This window comes from Lathamus discolor, chromosome 13 (genome assembly GCF_037157495.1).
Source record: "Lathamus discolor isolate bLatDis1 chromosome 13, bLatDis1.hap1, whole genome shotgun sequence".
In the NCBI taxonomy this organism is placed as follows: Eukaryota; Metazoa; Chordata; class Aves; order Psittaciformes; family Psittacidae; genus Lathamus; species Lathamus discolor.
Genome location: NC_088896.1, coordinates 1,792,795 through 1,808,284, shown reverse-complemented (window position 1 = coordinate 1,808,284; position 15,490 = coordinate 1,792,795).

Sequence of the window (15,490 nt, the reverse complement as noted above, 5' to 3'; positions counted from 1 at the left end):
GTGGGCAAGAGCTGCACATTCCCTTTTGTGGGTTGTGGTTCTTCTCTGCACCCACAGCACAATATCAGAGTACTTAACTCCAGATGCCCAGATAACTTATCCTTACTGGTGTCAGACAGCAGTGGACAATGCTCTGCTGGACTGCTGGACTTAGCACTGAGAGCCAACAAGCAGTGGGATGCTATGGACCAATGTGGGGCACTTCTGCTGAAGATAAAGCCAAGCCATGCAACCCATCACCTGCTCTGCTTATCAGAGATCTTACTGCAGAATCATCAAAACCCCAGGTACACGTGGGACCTTGTCAATGGGGGAATGATTATAAGAGACGGGGAGGTTCAAAGGGCCTTAGAAGATTACACAGCTACTGCCTAACTGTTGAAGTGAAACAGGGGTTTTGTTATCTGCAGCCTGGCAGAGGAGTTGGCTGAATGTGTCCCTTCGCTTTGTCAGAATAGAGACAGGATAAATCTGAACAAAATGATCCCTGGAAATCATGCCCCGCTCCCCATCTGCCATCGCTGTGTGCTTTTTATGGATCTGGATTGTGAGGACATTGCCTTGTGCTGTCTACTTAACAAGTGTTTTAATTCATTACTGTAATGTTATCATTGGGAAGAAGCAACAGATAGAAGGTGAATTATTAGGTAATGAGAAATAAATTGCTATCTATTGGAGCTGTCTTGCTGAACGCAGGTTTACCTCTCTAGAAAGTGATTCCGTAACGATGGAGGTGGTGGCTCAGGCTGGGGCTGGGAGAAGGTGCTGTGGTAAACACATGGAGGCACCTCCAGCCAAGGAAGTTGGTACCAGCTGAGGTAATCAGTGTCCTCATTGCAGGATTTCCCTGGAAGCTGGGGTGACCTCAGCAGCAGGTTCCTCCTTGTGCAGACCTGAACATTCCCACTCTCACATCAGGCTCCTGCGCAGGAGTCCCCATCTGTGTCACATCTGGAGTCCCATCCCAGATGTGCCCCTCCAAGGCACAAGTCACATCAGGGGACGGTGCATCCTTGCTCCAGCCAGATGAGGAGGTCACACTGCCGTGGAGGATGTTGAGGCCCTCAGTCACACCTGCTGTTACAGCCTGGGGTTGTGTTAGTACTGCCATGACCACTGTGCATGCCTCAGTTTCCCCAGTGTGTACCTAGGAGATGAATGTGTTAAGATACCCCTTTGGCAGGGCCATGAAGGCAGGTGAATGGCAGCAGAGCCAGAAGCAAAGGGGCAGCTTTCCCCAAACCCTTTCTCAGCTGGGGATTAACCCTTCTGGGGAAGGTCTCATGGACTCAAGGGTGCAGGGGAGACATTTCCTGGTTTGAACCCAGCCAGTAACTCAGAGCCATGCAGCTGCTCGCTCATTCTCCCCCTTCTTCCCTTCCCATTCCTGGAGGGATGGGGAGGAGAATGGAGAGAATGTAAATCCCATGGGTTGAGATAAGAGCAGTCCAGTAACTACGGGATAACACAAACCAATGCTGCTACCAACAATAATAATAATGATAAGGGGAAGAACAAGGGAAGAGAATACAACTGCTCACCACCCACCAACCAATACCCAGCCCGACCTGAGCAGTGATCTGGGCCTTCTGGATGACTCCCCCCAGTTTCTATACTGGGCATGATGTGCATGGTATGGAATACCCCTTTGGCTAGTTGGGGCAGGTGTCCTGTCTCTGCTTCCTTCCAGCTTTCCGTGCCCCTCCACGCTGTCAGAGCACGAGACTGAAAAGTCCTTGATCAGAGTGAACATTACCGAGCAACAACTGAAGACATCGGTGTTATCAGCACTGTTCCCAGGCTAAGGCCAAAGCACAGCACTGACCAGATACTAGGGAGGAGAAAGGTAAGTTACATCCGAACCCAGGACACTGCCCCAGCCATGTCTCAATCTCTGCTCTCCACAGGTCCCAGATACCGAGAGAGACCACGGTTGCGGTGGGGCAATGGCTTGGGAGCTGCCTAGGGGCAGGATGGCAGGGGGGGACCTTAAAGTGATGAGTGGAGCCGTTGACTGAGCACTCAGTAGTTTCCTTGTGAGGCTCTGGGGTGGGCTCTGCTCCCTGCCGCTGGCCCATACAGCTCTGCTACCACCCCTCTGCTGGGAAATCAGTGACACATCACACAGGCCGTGTCTGCTTTACAGTGCTGCACACACCACCGTGTCCTGAGCATCAAAGAGGGGGAGTCCTGCACCAGCAGAGATGCCCGGGGTCAGGTTCACAGGAAATCCCACCCCATCCCATCCCATCCCATCCCATGCCATCCCCTCTTGTCCCAGACAATGCTGCTGGGGACTCATCCTGACCAGCCTGTGTGCATTAGAGCATCCTGCTCTTCCAGTGCACCACTATCATCCATCACATCAAGAACATCACCCAGCACTAGGCGGCTGAGCTGACCTCTCTTTAACAACACTGTGACATTACATGGGTTTGTGATAAGGGAAGTACGGCTGCTTTGAATCAGTTAAGAGGTTCAACTCATGCTTGGACCAGGTTGAGAGCTTGCGATCTGCCAGCTCTCCACCACAAATTAAGCTTATTACTGACAGGTTTCTTCCCTTTGCTGCCAAAACGTGGAGACTCCAGCACCTCTCCTGCCACTCATGCCCCTAAGCTGTGCATCACACTCTGCTGGCTGCATAGAGTGCAGGGAGAGGAGAGGAGAGGGGCTGCCGTGGCACACGCTGCCCAGGGAACGTGCTGGGGGCTGCAGGCAGAAAGCCGAAAGCCTCACAAGAGCCAGCCCTCACTTTTGCAGCACAAAAGGCACCACAGAACGGCACAAGGGAGCATGATGTGGGTCATCACAGTGGGGAAAGATGGCAGCCCTGGAAATTAATTGTCCGTTCTTCAAAAGGAGCAAGTTCCCCAAACTAAGAGGAAAAAGAAAATGAACAAAACCTAAAAATCCTTTAAAGAAAGGTATTCGGAAGCAAAAAGCCACAAGCAGAGGGGCAGTTCTGCCTAAAAGCCTGGAGGATGGATGATGGTGTTAGCAACTGAGAATAATGCTGAATAGAGAACAAATGAAAAGGAGAGAAAAGAATTCTTCACAAACCAGGACTGAGATGTGGGAAATCCCTAAGGAAAGCTGCAGACTTCGGGAGAAAGCCCACAGCAGTCGTGGGATCCCTTCGCAGTGGGTCGGGCCCCACATCAAAGAGTGGGGAAAACTTCCAGCAGGCTTCAGGAAGGGCAGAAGTCAGGAAGATGAAGCCAGCTGTGGTTGGATCACACCCTGTAGCTTCATGTTGCTGTTCAGTGTGTAACATGGGCTCGGTCTCTGGACTGTGCAGACACGAACTCCGGGGGTGGTTTGCTCTTCTCTTCATCCAATGGGAATGGGAGTAATTGCTGGGATCAGGTGTGGAGGTGCCTGCTGGCCCTGTGTCAAGGGGTGATGGAGACACACAAAGGATTCCCCTCCACCTCTCCCTGTTTCTTTTGGAGGAAGCCTACAGGGGGCCATGACTTGTGCTCTGGTCAAGCCCCTGCTTTGCAGAGGTGGGCACCGGCTGCAGGTTTTTCATGCTGGGAGGCACTGATTCGGAGAAAACTCCAGGAACAAACTCGCCAACAAGGTTTTCAAGCTGGCCAGCAGGTATTCTTTATTGCAGCGCCGGGAGACACGGGGGAGAGCTCCTAACCTGTGTCTCCCTGTTGCTCCACAGGCTGTCCTTACATAGTCCCTGGGCATACATACATTGCATCATTTTCCAGAAAGTTCCCCGTATGCGTACAGAATTGTGCTGGTGGCCTCTGAGGGTCGTTTACTTCTTCCAACGATCTTCATCACTTCTGGCAGCCTTTGGAGCATGCGCAGTAGGTGCTCATACCAGTTTAATTGGTTCGTTAGCACAGGAGACATAATAATCCTCCTGTCCTCCTGCTTATCAGTCAGTTTAACTGTAGCCCATCCTGGACACCTGCCATTCCCAGATACTCCTTATCCCTGTGTCCTGTTCCTCTAGACTGTTTTTCTTAAATCCGTGTCAACTATAACAATTTATCTTGTACAAGAATGCTCAGTGTGTTCTCCTGCTGCACTCTATTTTTTTTCTATGTATCATGCACTTCAGTCATTCTCCATTGCTCCTGTTACAAAGCCATCAAACAACATTACTTAAAACTGATTCTAAAGGTTTATATATTCCATTTTGTGATTTTGTGTCCCCCTTGTCTCAGCATTCACCTGTGCTCAGTAAAGCAGGGGAATGAATCCCAGCACCTGTAGCTAGGCAAGGTGTTAACGTCTACTGGGCTCAGCGCACTCAGCTGGCTTGCCCACGGCTCTCCCAGGGCAGGACTAGGGGCATTACTCTACCAGCACTGAGCTGCCTTTGCACACAAGGGCATTTCCAAAGGCTCCAAAGTATGTGACTATGATGAAAAGGCCACCTAGGATGACCAAACTGGATGAGGTGCTTAGGAAGAGAACATGAATGAAAGGTCATATGGAATCCCGCTAAACTTGAATTAAGTGCCAGCAATAGAATTATTGCCTGACTTCAAGGCTTTACAGGACATGGGTCTTGTCAAACAAACAAATGATGCAATTACAGGTTGGGCTGACAAAGGTAATTGTGCAAACAGAACAGACTTAGTTCACGGGAGGCATTTCATTTAATAATGCATAATATGCTAATAAAATCTCAGTTCAGGGAATGCAGAGCGAGTGGGTGCGGATGGCGACTTGGCAGATATTGGGAGGAAGGACTCCATGAGGGCTGATTGTCCCGGTAATGCTCTCACAGTGGAAGGGATGTGACCAGTGCTGGCAGCACATCTGCCCAGCAGAGCTGGAAAAGGATGTTGAGCACAGCAGTCACCTGGGAATAGCTCGGGGTTTGATAGAGATACTGGAGTGCTGAGCCCTGCTTCCAGGGCTGCTTTCGAGTACACTGTGTTAAGAGCCCAGCTGTAATCCTGGGTGCAGAGCTGAGATGTCCTTGTCCCATAAGGAGAGTGGAGTGATTGTCTTTGCTTCTGCTCCCCACCCTTGCAGGTAAACCGTTGCAGGGATATTTCCAGAGATTAAACCACCTGGACCTTGCGTCAGACCCAGTGGTCTGTGCTTCACAAAGAGTGAATCTGCTCCTCAGGGAAGGTGCTTCCAAGACTTAGAAGACCACAGCGGGGCCAGCACCGCTTTGTGTTCAGAAAGCTTGCTTGCTTTGCCTGCCCACAGGCCTTTGATTCTGCCCTTTCTATGTCTGCACACCAGCTTCCTTGTCTGTTGGCTCTAGGTCATTTGTCCCCAGCTTGTTTGGTTTAGGAGCATCTGGACCGAGTCAATGACAGCATCTGGTGTCTTCCTAGGCCAGGCTGGTGGGACAAGGTAAAGAGGGACCTGGGGCAGGTGGCTGAGAACTTCTGGAGCAGGGTCAGGCTCACTGCACAGATGATGGTGTGTGGGAAAAGGAAGGAGAAGCACCTCTGCAAATTAATGACATTTGATTGCCAGCTGGGATATACTCAGCTCCAGGTGACCTCTGCCTCCGGGAGCAGTGCCAGGAGGCAGAATAGGGTGATCGGTATGAGCTGATGGAGATAACAGTAAAAAAGCTCTAGTAACAGTGACAAGGTATGAGAGAGAAGTGCTTTGTCAGGGGCCATCTCTTGCACCTCAGTGTCCATGTGCACACAGTGGATTGTCTGGTTTAAGGTTAAACCTGTGTCTAAAGAATAAGCTGGGACTGCTGAAGTGAGACACGCCAAGAGAGCTTCCTGCCTACTCTGGCCATCACTCATCACCTACGCTCATTCGTCCATCCATGGGCTTATGATGAGCAGATCACAATATGACAAGCAGCAGGGGTTCCTCCAAACATTCCCCATGGACCCAGCCTCAAAGCCATGCTAATCCTTCTTTTTCCCTCCCTGGTCAGCAAGTCTTTTAGTGAGTTTCCTTGGCAGGAATTAGTGAAGACTGAGTGCTCCATAGACATATTGAGAGAAAGGGAAGGAATCGTGTCTAGAACTTAGGTTTCGGTACTGCCAGGACTGTGTACATGCTGTGAAGTCATCTCCCTCAAAGAACTCATTTCCCTCAAGGGCTTTCCACATGGGATGATGAGCTGATTTCCTTAAAGAACTTCCCAACAGTTGGCCTTTGGGTTAGTCCTGGAAATCTGATTCACAGCTTGGAACAAGCCAGCCAGGACAAAACCCCCTGGCTCCAACCACTTAAGTTATGGAGGATCTCAGCTGTGCATGATCCAGCTGTGCCCAGATGTGCCTGTGGTTGGGAACACGTCCTGCTTGTGTTAGCACAAGTTCCCTGACAGCCTGAGCTTCCACAGGGTGATATGACCATACCCACAACCATCACATCTGCCTGATGTGATGGAGGAGGCTTGGAGGCTTGGAGCCTGGGTATCCCCTACATCTCCATGCTGAAACCCTTTATTGCCTGGGTTAGGGGTACCCTGGTCAACAGAGCCCTTCTGTGAGGGCAATGCCTGCTCTTGAGATTCAGCTATCCAGACCGCGCTGATGGGAGGATGCAGCCATCATGTTCTGGAGGACATGGCAGGCTGTTCTGGCTGAAGGGACACGTGGAAGTGGTGGCTACGTGTTGTGTCTGTGTAGTGGTTTTGTTAAGTACAAACCAAGAAGGTGACTGCCGGCTTCTGAGAGACGATGAGAAATTGTCTTGTGTTACATGGAAAGCCTTTGAATTCCAATGCTCCAGAGCCCAGACAGTGACAAATGGGCTCTCCACCAGGTGCTAATTTGAATTTACCTTGGGAAAAAGACGTGCTGTGGAAGGCAGATTAAACACAATCCAACGTTTGACTAAATCCATTTCTTGAGCTCTTTGATCTGTCCAATTGCCTGCTAGCAGGCTACCCTGGAGAAGAAACCTTCAAACCATAGCAGGGATGGGTGAAATTCATGGATTAGCAGCCCTGGTGCTCACAGCTGGGCTAGTAAGGGCAGCAGCAGGTCTAACATCCTGCAGGATGAGCGAATGCTACTCCTCAAGGTCGCACCAGTGGTGCCGTGTCCCACCAGCATGTTGCAGGCTCCAGGAAATACCCAAGCTCTCCAGTCCTGAGACTCATGCATGCATGCAATGAGTAAATATGAGTGGACTTCCATATTCTGAAGGAATGTGTTCCTGGCAAAGGCATGGAAGAGCCTAGGAGCTCTCTGTGCTGGAGCCAGCATGAAGCTATGCCTTATGGAGAGAGGAGCATCCTTGAGTGCACACACTTTTCCAGTGACAAATGGTTGTACTGAATGAGGTCTTTGGGGAGAAAGCCAGGCCATATGCGACCAGCACCCTGCAGGGCTCCTGAACAAGCTGTCCAGCCAGCGAGCTCTCTGCCTCTATAGCCAAATCTGCAGCCAACAGATGCCTGGAACACTTGGCCTCCTTCCTCACTTTGTGTGCAGTGCCTCATGATTGACAGGAAAATGTCTCTTACTGTCTCACTTAAAAACCTGTTTTCTGCTGCTGTGAGAGAAGATGCAGGAGAAGGATGCTCCAGTGAGTTGGGTCTGAATCCCCAGCAGCAAAATCACTGGAGTATCAAGGGTAATCCTGGGGTCTCTGGGCAGTGGGGATGGGACTGACTGCAGTCTGTTTGCTGAGGGGCAGGAGCAGAAAACAGCAAATCAAGACCCCCTCAATTGTGTCCAGCCTTTGCCTTGCAGCAGCGTGCCCTGGGAGCAGAGACAGGAAACCACCAGTGATGTGCAGCTGAACTCACCCGGGGCCTAAGACACTTTGATTGCTCTCCCTCTCTACCCAAAGCAGAGATGTGTTGTTCTCCTACCAGCTCACCTGCAAACAAAGGTGGCACCGAGCTGGCTGTGCCTTTTGGAAAGCAGCCCAGACCAGAGGGGCAGAGCTGATGGGTGACCTCTGCAGTAAACTGGTTCCAGCACGTACACAGCCTGAGGGCCCCGGGTAGTGGAGGAGATTAAACCAAAGTCGGAGCCAGCTGCCAGATTCCCTGGTGGTAAAGGTTTCCTATCGTGGTTGGCTGATTGTACTTAAAGCCAGCTATGCATGTCCCCAGGCCAAGCTCCCTCAACCGTGGGCAGAGACAGACCACGCACCATCCCTGTTCAGCGTGCCCAGGCAGTCCACATGTACCCACCCAGTCCTTGGAGACCCCGGTAAAAGCAGCTCTTCAATCCCATAGACAGGGGATGTTTCTGTGTAAACACAGCCGCTAAGGAAGACTGGGTAAATGCCTCTTTATTTTGCTCACAGCAGGCAGCTCAATTTGTCTCTAATGAGCACTAACACGCTCTCCTGCCATCACTCATAGCAATTACTCCGGACTCACCACTTGCATACAGAATGCTCAGAGACCTTACAGCAGTGTTCCAGTACCTACAGGGGACCTACAAGATAATGCGGAAAGGGGCTTTGGACAAGGGACTTTAGGGACAGGCCAAGGGGAATGGCTTGAACCTGCCCGAGGGGAGACTGAGCTGAGCTCTTAGGCAGAAGCTCTTCCCTGTGAGGGTGCTGAGGCGCTGGCACAGGGTGCCCAGAGAAGCTGTGGCTGCCCCATCCCTGGCAGTGCTCAAGGCCAGGTTGGACACAGGGGCTTGGAGCAAGCTGCTCCAGTGGAAGGGGTCCCTGCCCGTGGCAGGGGCTAGAGCTGGAGGAGTGTCCTGGGTTCAGCAGGAGCAGTCATTTTTCTCCTTCTCAGTAGCCGATGCAGCGCTGTGTTTTGACTTTCAGCCTGGGAACAGAGCTGATAACACAAATGTTTGGTCTGACCAAGGACTTTGTGAGCCTCATGCTCTGCCAGGGAGGAGGGGAAGCCGGGAGGAAGCAGAGACAGGACACCTGACCCAAACTGACCAAAGAGGTATTCCATACCACAGCACGTCATGCCCAGGATGTAACGGAGTTACCCGGAAGGGCAGGGACTGCAGGGTTGGAGGAGGTATCGGTCGGTGCTCGGTCAGGTGGGGTTGGGTGAGTTATCGGTCAGCAGGTGTTGAGGTGTTGTATTCTCTTCCCTTGTTATTTCCTTTATCATTACCATTGGTGGTAACAGCAGTGGTCTGTGTTATGCCTTAGTTACTGGGCTGCTCTTATCTCAACCCGAGGGAGTTGCATTCTTTCGATTCTCCTTCCCATCCCTCCAGGAGCAGGGGGAGGGCGAGAAGTGGGGGAGTGAGTGAACGAGCTGTGTGGCTGGGTTTAAACCACGACAAGGAGCTTTAAGGTCCCTTCCAACCCAAACCATTCTAGGATAACCAGCAAACAGCCTGTGCCATGCAGGAAGGCACCGAGTGGCAATTCCTGATAAACACTGTGACAAGGCCACTGTGCGTATAGGAAGAGGCTTATCTGACATGGCATGGGGACGTTGAGTCTCTTGCCTCAGGTGAACAGGGTCACCTCGGGCTTGCAGCACCAGCAATGGGAATTGGCTGCTGGAGCAGTAGGTGTGTGGGCGCAGGCTGCCATACCATGGGGGACAAGCTGGGGTGCCGTGCTGGCAGCTTCATGGTAGCTTCCACAGACAGACGGTAGGTTTTGGGAAGCAGCCTCCCACCCCATGCTTCCATGCAGAGATGTTGTTCTGTGGCAAGAGAATTCAATGACCTTCCATGCATATGAGCAGGCAGAATGTCCCCTTCCTACCCACATATTTTTCTATTCCCCCATGTGTTTCTTAGCACTGTGTGAAGCCAGTTTCTGCGGATCAGCTGGGACTGCAGAGGAGCAGTATGGACAAACAGTTTTCGCTTAGACCAGAGGCCGGGGGCACATCTCCAGCAAGGAATATGGAGACCCCTTTCTGCACACAAAGACAACATTTCTGCCTGCGAATTCTCCTCGTGACTGAAGATGAGATAGGACCTGGAGATGGGAAGCAAGGTGAGTGCTGCCTGTGTTCATGTGCATTTACCTCCCTTCAATCATACCCTAAGACACTGCAGATGAAGCACTCATGGTAACCCCCCATGTGGGCAAGGGGTTTATGGCCTTGCTGTCTGCCCTGGCTGCAGATAAGAGATGATCGGATAGGAAGACAGGAAAGCTGTGGCTGCTTCGGGTTGAACAGGCAGAGCTGAGAGCAGATCCCTGGGGTAGCTCTGCAGTGGGGCTTGAACGTGTTCATAGTCTCTGCAGTCCTGTCTGTCCAAAAGCACAGGCATTTGGACAAATCCCTGCAGAGCCGCTGCCTCGAGGTCCCTGGACAATTGCTAATGTGTATTTGTGGAGCTCTCATTGGTCAGTCTGCATGTCCAGAATGGCATCTTCGCATTGACCCCATAGGCACAGCCCCTTGATAAGTGTGGGATGAGCTGAGCAGGGGGTTCAGCCATTCAAACAAAGGTGCTCAGGAGTGAACAGTAGTTGTGTTTCAGCGATATTCCTGCTCTGATCTTCAGCTGGTCCAAAGGACAGACCCATTCCAGTAAAAATTGTATCTGTTAGTCCCAAAAGTACTCCAGATATTAGAGACTTGTAAATAAGTTGTTCCCTCTCAACCTGCTATCCTGTCCCATATCATAAATACAGGATGTAAAGCTTCATGATTCCTTATTTACAGACAAGGAGCTTCATGGCCAAACTAGTTGGTTCAGTTAACCTGCTGCTTGGACTACTTTCTATGTCTACACGTGAAAAAGGGCACATTTATAAACCCGTGAGTCACATTTTGCTTTTACTTTAGTGCCTGGTTATACTATATAGAGTGAGAAGCCAGGAATGAATTTGCCTTCAACTGTAACCCAAAATCAGACCCGAGAACAACACAACAGCTTAGCATGAGTTCTCCTGCCTGAGGTTCTTACCATTACAGTCAGGGATCCAAAGAATCCTAAATTAGTCTTAATATTTATAATGGGCCTCAAAGGAGATGGAGCAGAGCAGCCACAAATCAAGGGTGACTGGTATAACAAGAAGGGTCCTTGCAGAAGATGCCGTAATTGATGGCGCAGTAATTTGAACAAGAGTTGGCCTCTTGGTAGAAGGATGGCTTCTGTGTAAAAGTAGTGAGGTTTTTCTTACCAACTGTATTGTTTTATAGCAGAGATATCCCAGAATTTAAAGCTACAACAGCTCCCTTTTGCGTTTGCTTTATCTGTGCAGTGTGCTTGTGTAAATGTGTGTGTGCTGTCAGTAGGGGCTGGTGAGGGGTGCCCGATCCTGGCTGTTCAGTATGTCCTGCATGGAGACACTCTTTCCAGCTGGTTATCATTTCCCCAAGCTTGACTCAAGGTGACATTTTCCAGGAAAGATTCTGCATCAAACTGAAACAAAATCTGGGAAAACTTGGCCAAAAGCTGTTTGATAGAGGTCAGGAGCGTGAACTTTGGGGGTGGGAGGCGATGGGGACAAGACAAGAGGTTTGGCCCACCAGGTTGGACGGATCAAGGGAGCCAGAAATGAGTGGAGGTTTCCTATGTATCCTCTGCTTTCACAGAACCCCTGTTGAGCCTTACCCAGCTCAGGAGGAGGAAGAAGTCTGCTTTATACGCATGGCATGTTGGCTTGCAAGGAATCAGAATAGGACTGGAGAGGAACTGGGATGAACTGGGCAAATATAATGGGAGCTGATGGGTATCTGAGCTGTGAGCTGAGAGGAGAAAATTAGGGGAGGATTAGAAGATGAAGCTGGGATTGTATTTTACAGAGTGTTTATTAAAAAGAATGAAGTGATTCCCTATAGCTCTAAGACAATTAGGAAACACCATCACAGAAGCACTTTTGCAGCCCGAGGATCCATTAAATGATTGCAGATAGCTTTGCTTGTGGCCCTATCTCAAAGCAAACTTCCGGGGACATTCCAGAGCTGGGTGGTAAAGGGACACTGCTGCCTGTAGAACCCTCCTTCAAATTCAGAAGCAGCTTTGGGCATGGAGCAGGGAAGAGCTACTGGCTGATGTTGGATGGGGTTATGGGCTCCAAATTCATAGCTGGAACCGAGGCTTTTCCTTTAATCCACTGCAGTGCTGTATGACACTCTAAAAAGCCGTTCCTTTTATAAACCCAGCCCTCAGAATGCACCAGCACGTTTACTCTTGCCTTCCCAAGCCTCAGTTCTCTGTGTGGTGAGGATAATGCTGGCGCTTCATCTGCGTGTCTAAAGCGAGCTTTATACAGCCTCACCTATGCTGGTGACAGATGCCACAGAAAAGACTTGTGGAAATGAGTCATTCCTTTCCCAGGGGCGGGTGTGAAATGCAGAGAGTGAAAAAGGCATCCCCTCTCTCGGGACCTGGGCTGGGAACTTGTCTCTCATTGGCTGTGAATAGCAGGCGAGCAGGGACAGTAATGGATGGCATTTGCTCCACCAGAGAGCACCATTTAGGCTGGTGAGGAAAGCAAGGGGCACAGGACTTGGGCTTGATGAGGTGAAGCATAAGGTAAGGGGTAACAAAGGTTTTCTTTCCAAGGACTTCAGAGACAGCAAGAACTGACCATCCCAGAGAGCTCTACCCAGAAGGCACAAGCACCCCCCGTTTTAGCTCGAGAGGGTCACCATCAGCATTATTAGGTTCTAAGATGTGCCTCTGACCAGTGGACATGGCAGTGCACTCATTGGGGTGAGAGGGACAGTTCAGCACCAGAACAGGCTGCCCAGGGCAGGGCTGCAGGCACCGTGCCTCAAGTGTTCACACCCCGCGGAGACGAGGCCCCAGTGCCATGGGGCAGGGGTGGCCTTGGCAGGGCTGGTAACGGTTGGACTGGATGAGCTTAAAGGGCTTTTCCAACCTAAGCAATGCTATGATTCGATGACTGTCTCTTTATTGGAGTTGCTCCTCCACTTCCCTGGTGGAAGATCTGCAGTGAGTGCCAGCCTTGAGTGCTTTGTGGAAGTGTCTGAGTCACTTGTGTCAGCAAGCAACACACCTCCTGCTGACCTGGAAACCTGCATGGACCAGAGGAGTTCTTTTCTTGTTAAAGGGCAATAACAAGGTGGAAAAACCTGAATGTTGGACTTGATCAGTCAAAGAAGACCATTCGGCTGAGTCTGTGATACAGGTATGCTCAGTGCCCATGACCACAGGAGCACAGGAGTAGCAAGCTGGTTGAGAGAGTCAAAGAAGCTTTCAAATGCTTTCAGGTGCTAGTGTGGGCAGATCCAACGCTTGCTGTCCTGAAAACATGGCCCAGTTATCCTTCTTCCATTTCCCACTACAGCTTGGAACAGAAACCTCTGTGTAGTATTTCACTGTCCTTGGAGGACCCTCCAAATGGAACAGTGCCAGATAGGTCTGCTCCTGGCAGACGAGCCTGCAGCACAGATCCTGCAAGAAGCACAGACCCTTCTGACTCCCCAGAACAGAGCTGGATCTACAGATCCCAAAGGCCTGGCTGAGCCAAGTGCTACCCTGTGCTTGATCACTGCCCATGGTGTCAGGTGCAGTAATGACCAAAGACCATGCAAATAAATCTATGCTGTTCTCACAAGGCTTCTCCCAGGCTCCTTCAGTCTCCTGCTGCTGTCACTAACACAGGAGATGGGCAAGGGTTAGACAGCTACTGCAGCTTGCACAGAGATATCTCTTTGAAGCAGGGACAGATAATTCCTGTCCTGAAAGGACTGAAATATTTCCTGAGCTTTGTTGAAGTTAGCTTTGATCACTGCCGGGACTTCAGTCCAGCATATAACCCTATGAGTTCCCTGAGCACATCAGCTCCTGGGGAGCTCTGAGTACATTTTGGCACTATAGAACCAAAAAGACCATGAAGTCAGCCCTGAGTTGGTGTCTGAGTTGATGCAGTCTTGTGTCAAGCAAGAAGAGACAGTAAGATGAGAGAAAGAGCTCTCTGGCCCTGTTTGGATGGTGAAATGGGCACGTGCTGCACATCACCCACAAGACTTGTCCTTGCCCTCCACTAGACCTCCTTCTCCCACAGCAGCCCTGTGTGGCTGTGGCACCGCTGAAGCGCGCTGCTCTTTGGGCAGCCGCTGAGCTTTGTTGGCAGCCCAGAGGTCGAATCAACGCACACAGAAAGTGATTCCCAAAGCTGGAGGCAGACCAGAAAAGCTGCTCCCTGGCATTTCAACAAGGAGGCTGATGGGGGACTGCATCGCATTCCCAGGCTGCTCCTGACTCACTCTGTGCTTGGTGTGAGTCACTTCCAAAGGTGTCTCCTTCTAATGTCCTCTTGGCTCTGCAGGGAATGGTAATGCTCTGAAGGCTCTTGCAGAGCTCCATTAGTTATTAAAAGCCTTTGAGTGTGTTACTGCCTGGAAGGAAACACCTTGTGGAAACAGATCCCTCCTTCTTGGGCAGAAAACAGTTCCAGGTTTAAAGTGAGCTTCACCTCCCGAAAGCTCACTGAGCTGTAGGTCTTATCTACAAAACTAGCCGAGAGAAAGGTGGTAACCTGTGCAGAGAATTACTGTGGCAGTAGGACTTAGCATTAGCAGCCACACAGCATTTATTACAGCAAGAAACACTGCCCATCTGGTCTGTCCTTGGTAGTTTGCTCCAATGACAGTCTATCTGTCATCAGCTGGTTCTGGTGCTAAAGAGGTTTTTAATACACTACACTTTTCACCCCCTAAAAATGCTTGTACCTGGTGACCAAGTCATGTCATAGCCTCTCACTATGACCTACAACGCTGAGCGTTGTAAAAACATTTCCCCAACTCAGTTTTGAGCTGGACTGCTCCTCCACTAAGGCATCTGTACGAATCCCAGGAGCCCTGCTCCAGTTCCTGCAGGTCTTCATAGGCGGCATTGTGGCACTTGCTGTTCGAAGGAGCCAGCCCACCCCTGACTCAGAGCTTCCTTTTTTGTTGCTCTCTGCACCCCAAACCTTCCGTGTCTCCTGAAACTTTTAGCAGCAGCAATTTCATCTTTATTTCTGGATTGCTGAGCTCAGTGTTGGAAAGTGCGTGGTCTTGTGCTAAGTTCTGCCAAATGCCACTTACAACAGCTCTTTGAAGGGTAAAACCCACTGAAACCAACTCTGAGGGCTGCCAGTTCCACTCTTTAACATCAGCACCCCTCTAACATCAGCTTTCTCCAGGACGTGCTATCAATCACTGCACCAGGATGTGCAGTGATTGGTAGAAATCAGGCTATCAAGTGGCACGTGATCCAGTGCTGTAGGAAAGGCTAAATGTATTGCATCTGCACATCACCCTTGCCAGTCCAGATTGTAAGAACATGAGAGAATGAATTCCAAGGTTTTGGATAAGTTCTGCTTTTCTCAACCCATGCTGGCAAGTGTTAATTATCCTGCAGCCCTGTAATGCTCCATAATTTTTCAACATCTTTCTAGGATGGAAAGCAGTGCTAATCCTTAGGTTTAGGAAAACATTCCCAAATGTCATGCTGGAGCTCAGGAACAGCAGGAGAGCTGCTGGGAAGACGTCACCGATGGAGTGGCCACCCCTCCTATCTGGACTTCTGTCCATCACATTTCAGCAGCATCTTTGAGGTCTCCCAGCAGCGTTTCTGGATTTTGCCTTTCACTGACACCATCCTGTCTTTTTTCATGTGTGAGGATCTTTGCCTTCCCAGACAGAGGGACT